Source organism: Maylandia zebra, linkage group LG6, assembly GCF_041146795.1.
Source record: "Maylandia zebra isolate NMK-2024a linkage group LG6, Mzebra_GT3a, whole genome shotgun sequence".
In the NCBI taxonomy this organism is placed as follows: domain Eukaryota; kingdom Metazoa; phylum Chordata; class Actinopteri; order Cichliformes; family Cichlidae; genus Maylandia; species Maylandia zebra.
Window position 1 is genome coordinate 4,613,071 of NC_135172.1, and position 5,564 is coordinate 4,618,634.

Sequence of the window (5,564 nt, forward strand, 5' to 3'; positions counted from 1 at the left end):
TGAACAACGAATGAACTGAGTACAACGTTATGACACAGTTTAAAAGCTACAGAACAAACAAACTTGCAAAGACAATACAAACACCATCACGTTTGACAGTACATAGTTAGTCCATCTCAAATCAACTCTTAGGCCATGTGGTTTTTATTAAAATTTTACAGTAGGAAGTTTGATGAGAAATCTCACCTTCATATGTCAAATACCTTTGAGGTTATATTTTCTGGAAAATTGGTCTGTCAACCCACTTTGAAGCCATCAAAACTTGATGAATATCACAAAAACTATTAAATATATTTTTAAAAATGCCTGAAATAACCAATGCCCTTTCTTACATGAATCATGGACTATTGGTAACCTACCTGCATCCTTTCACTCTCCTCTGTGATTTTGTTGTTATTCCAGTTACTTCCATGTTGTAATTTATACCTAATACTTATACCTAATTTAACCTAAGTTAACCTTGGAATATTTAGTACCAAATAATGTTTTTGCATAGACGACTTCCTATCATAGCACCAGGCAGTGAATTCTTGAGAGAAACCAATTTTTTCACAAAAGCTGGTAGAAACAGTTGAGATGCCCAGGTGTTTGATTTTATACACCTGTGGCCATGGAAGTGATTGGAACACCTGAATTAAGTGATTAGAATGGATGAGGGAATAACCTTGGCAATATAATGTAATTTTACATTCAGAGATATAAAGAAAACTAGTATAAATCAATTTATAAAACTCATAATAACTTATTTTGGAACAATCTTTACATGTTTATAGAACAATTGTTCTCTCCCTGATCTCCTCAGCATCTCTCTGCAGCCTCATGTCCTCAAATCATTTATATTTGCATTTTTAATAAGAATGCTATTTAAGCATTTACTTTATTGTTATAATAATTTTCAACTATATATTTAAACTTTTAACAGACATTTATGCAATATAATGAAGGAATGCAGGATAAACACAAAGAATGTTAAATGCTTAAATTCAAAGAGAATTTGGATAATTTTCTTCAATCTTTTAACACAGGTTCTCTCCTCTGAAATACAACTTTAATAAAACCCCTATATACTAATAGGTAAGTATACACTCTTCTCTTCTTGTTGTCCTTAGCGGGCGACCAGCGGCGGTGATCTGCCGCGCAACCTAATAAGTTCACAGAACTCAAAAATTGTTGTGTAACAGATTATACAACAATTTTTTAGTGATGTTTTTAAAAGTTTTAAGTTTAACTAAAATAAAAATTATAGTTGCAGTTGCCTTAAATTACCTCAATGTTAACTCATAAATGTTGATATTCCTCAACTTATAATTAGGGAGTAATAAACTCAAAATGTTCAATTTTTTCAACTTAATTAAGGTGGGAAATACACTCAAAATATTTTACATATTGCAACTCATACGATGTGGGAAATAAACTCAACTTTTTCATATTTTCTAACTTATAATATGGGAAATAACACTTAAAATCTTCAATATTTTTTAAAATACTGTGGGAAATACACTTACAAATTATTCTAAACTGTTTGCCCAGTAAATTATAATCAGCTAAAAGTGTTAGAAAACATGAAAGTAACAACACTAACAATTTAACAACTTTTTATTAAACACAATGTGCTTTTAAAAAGGCACAAACAACAGAGCTCACTCATAAAAAAGTGATTCATAAATAAAACAAGAGAAAAAGACTCCAAGGGTCTCCATCTCAATTCTAAAATTCAATAACATTTTCAGTATTAACAGCAATTGCAGCTATTAGAACATTGATGCATTTAACACTTACTGTACCTTGACAGCTGCAGCTCACTTTCTTTTTTAAAAATACATAAAAAAAAACAGTACTGGTTTCCACTGCTGTACTTATAGGGAACAAACATCAAGGCAGTGCATTTACGTATTAGGCAACAGAACATTAAACATGAATAGTGAACTGAACAGCCATTCATCTTAAATGTGAGGTAGAAGAGGCAAATGATTAGGAAAAAAACAAACAAAAAAGCTTCCTCAATACTCAGCTTAACAAGTAGTCCATTCTGAGTGATTCACTCATTGAACAAATCATTCTTCAGCATCAGTAGACGCCCTTTCAGTGGTTTGTTGTCCTCAAGGCACATCACAACCTTCTGGATAAATGTGAATGTAAGCTCAAGTTTCTTTGGGTATTGTAGGTCTAATGCATAGATGTACCCAAAGAGCAGGAGAAATGACTCAGCCAGATTTGTGGGACCATTCACAAGTATTTCATCCTCAACGACAATGCAGATGCTTTCGGGACTGAAGAGGGCCGAATCAGTAGTGTCATCCGTGACAACTGTCAGCAGAGCCACAGGAGTGTCAGTGAGGTCTGGACCATCTGCTGACTGCAAAACAAAAATAATACAAGAATGAGTTCAGCCCCACAAGGACACAAATCATGCTATTGATTAGAGGTGTGAATCTTCATAAGTCGCACGTTTCTTTTAGGATTATAATGTCAACGATTTAATTTGATATTGCGATACATCATGATGCATTACAATAATCTTAATTTGGGTTTGGTTTCAAAACATATGTGTAAATAAATGTTTTCAATAATAAATATATGCCAAGATTTTTGTTTTTGTTATTTACCAAACATTTCTCTGACCACAACATGGCACCTCCAAAAAAATAGAACACTTGAATTTTAAAAAGGGAGATAGTTTTTATCTGCAGATTTTTTTTGTATAATAATCTTTCAACTATTTTCATGTTTTCTGGTTTATGCGTAACAATCTTCTTGCAATCTTATTCAACAATAGTTGATATATGGGAGAAAACAAGTCAGATGAGGACTGTGTTGAACATCTTTCCTGATATACACCCTGGTTCTCCTTGAGTTCTGAGCGATGTCATATAGTTGATGCTGAGACCAGTACACTTATATCAGAAGTCCTGAATAACGTGGAGGCATCTTCACGCAGGTACACAGGAAGTGCACGAAGGACGAGGGCCTGTCTTGTATTTACATCATGCTGTTCCTAGATGAACACACAATATCTATTAGAATAGTATTTACACAAATGCAGAGTAAAAACAAAGTGTTGGATAGCCATGTTCTGATTGTCATTGTTATAGATCAGGGGTGTCCAAACTTTTTGTGTAACGGGCTAAACCTGTCAATCTAGAAGGGTAACCCAAAAAAAATCTAAAAATTTTGAATAATTCAAGGCAAAATTCTCTAGTTTCTTTGTATTTATTTTTTATTTAAATTGGGACACAAATTATAAAACTCACCCACTGACAACTGGTGAAATGTTGACTCTCTGTAGCGCTCTTTGCAGTCTGATATCTGTAAACAATATGTGCACAAAGACGACTTATTAATGTTCAAAAACATTTTTTGCACAGCACACACACACAAGTAGTCAGCTGATCTCATCTGATGCAGATCTGCTCCTTGATCAAGTGACATTTGTCCGGATTTTTGGCACGAGTGACGTCGAATCAGCACCGCAGCTGGATGGCCCGATTTACATACCCAGCGCAGCTGATACTCACAACAATAATTTACTAAGATTATATGCACTCCTGTTATTAAGTCCAGTTCAGTCTGTTAATGTTAACCGTTTCAAACTAATGTTGATAGGTGTGTTGCTAAGCTTAATAACTTAAATAACAAACTTGAAATTTACCCGTCCTATTTTCCCTTTTATTGTTTTTTCTCTGTGCTGTAAATCTTCTGTCTAAGAAGAAATCTGAGGCTGCTGTTCTGAAAATAAGCTATCAAAGCTTTTTCTGAATGAATCAATAAAGATCCATTTATGGAAAGCTGTGATGAAAGCAGTTTTGTCTTTAATTATATTCAACAATATAACATATTCGACCACTTTTAAGTGATTTTGTGATCTTTAATACACTTTAATACACTAAAGTTAAGGTTATTTACCTAATTTCTAGTAAGTAGCCCTCAGTGAAAAAAGTTTGGACACCCCAGCCTTACAGGTTAGGGAGTATTTGTGATCCGCACAGTCTGCATCAATGATTCTTTCTTAGCCTGGGAGCAGAACGCGGCTCTTTATTTTCATTTCATTTCAATTTACCTAGCAAAGATCGATAGGGTCTGGCTTAAAGGTGTCAAGGAGGCGCCTCAGTCTGGCTGGTTGAGCCTTGTTGAATTAGCGCGAACAATTTAGCTGAACTTCATTTGTAGCACCGAGTTCGACCAGTGTATAATGTTAGGCTGAATCAGGCGATGCATTTTTCCGCAAGCCTTGACTTGTAGAGCTCGCTTAGTGGAATACCCCTCTAAACTGTTAAAAGGATTTCGAGATTATCTCACAACCACACATTTGAGACTACGAAAAAATACAAACGTGTCTAATTACCATCATGATAACACACTCATGTTGTTTATTATTGTTCGCTTCATGCTAGCACACACACACAGCTCAACAGCGTAAACTACTGACTGTGTAACACGGACACTTATTGAAATAAGTATACTCACAATACGCACGTACATTACCGGCGAATACGACAACCGGTAGAAACGGACAGTGGAAAGTTTTAGTAGAAAGTTCAAATGCATGGAGCTAGAACTGCCACCGTCAACTTCCCGGGCAAGAATACAATGCATTATGGGAAATGTTGTCCCCCACGGAAAACCGCCAAAACGTTACATCATTCTAATTTTGAAATAACATTACGTATTTGTCACATTAGAAAACTTCTAAAATTACAATTACTTGGATTCGAATTCATTTATAACAAACATTCACTGTGCACAAAGTACGAATATATTTCCAGTAAAAAATAAAAAAGAATGTTTATCGAAATTAAATTGAAACAAAACAAAAACACGTTAGACTTACCAAATTTAGGGCAGTTGATGAAAAAAAATAAGGTGGTGGTCGTGGTAGGTTGAAGTTGGGGACTCTTAATCCACACGGGCTGGCCAAAACTTCCTCGTATCAAGGTAAATTCAAGATGACCTGGCAACCTGACTGCCCCTGGGTGGGTCCGGGATGGGCGTGAGGTTCTGGGGGCGCTCCGTCTCTGGGCTGGGGCCCGGGCCGGGCCTCGGGGGCTTGGGTCCTGGTTGGTGTGTTGCCGGGGTTGTGGGCGGGTGGGTGCATGGGGGCCCGGCCCTGGAGCAGGGTGCCGCCGGTGCGTCGAGCCGCCTGGGGGGCTCTTCATCTGGTGGGGGGGATGGTCACATCTTGCAGGAGCTTTCTTCTCTTCAGGAACTCTCTGCGGGAGGGGGAGATACAGGAGAGGTGGAGGAAGATCTCAGCCTGGGCGTTTACCGTCTTATGTAGTCTGGAAGATGTGTGGATGGTGGGGTGGGTGCAGTTTTCTCTGTGGTGGGGTTGGGTGGACTGTCCAGGGCTCTGTGGAGCCGGAGGGCGCTACTGCACTGGGCCCCGGTCTGATGGGCCTGGGCCCCCCTTCCCTGGCGGGTCGCGGAGGGTGGGAGTGCCTACTGGGGTCAGCGGGGGAGCTGGCCCCAGGGAGGGGTTACCTGCCCCTCCCTTCCTTCCCTCCCCATCTCCAGCTGCCTCCCTCTTCCCGCTCCTCCACAACCACCCACACATGCAGGGCCTTGGA

At 38.4% G+C, this 5,564-nt stretch overlaps 1 long non-coding RNA gene across 1 annotated transcript; it reads right to left on the bottom strand.

Moving 5' to 3' along the window:
* Window positions 1-1,631: 1,631 nt before the first annotated feature.
* On the bottom strand, window positions 1,632-4,576 carry LOC143418890 (uncharacterized). The gene is made up of 3 exons (XR_013098809.1): window positions 4,465-4,576; window positions 3,252-3,306; window positions 1,632-2,995 (listed from the first exon to the last, which is right to left on the bottom strand). It is a non-coding gene; the product is annotated as an uncharacterized LOC143418890 (long non-coding RNA).
* Between the last annotated feature and the right edge of the window lie 988 nt (window positions 4,577-5,564).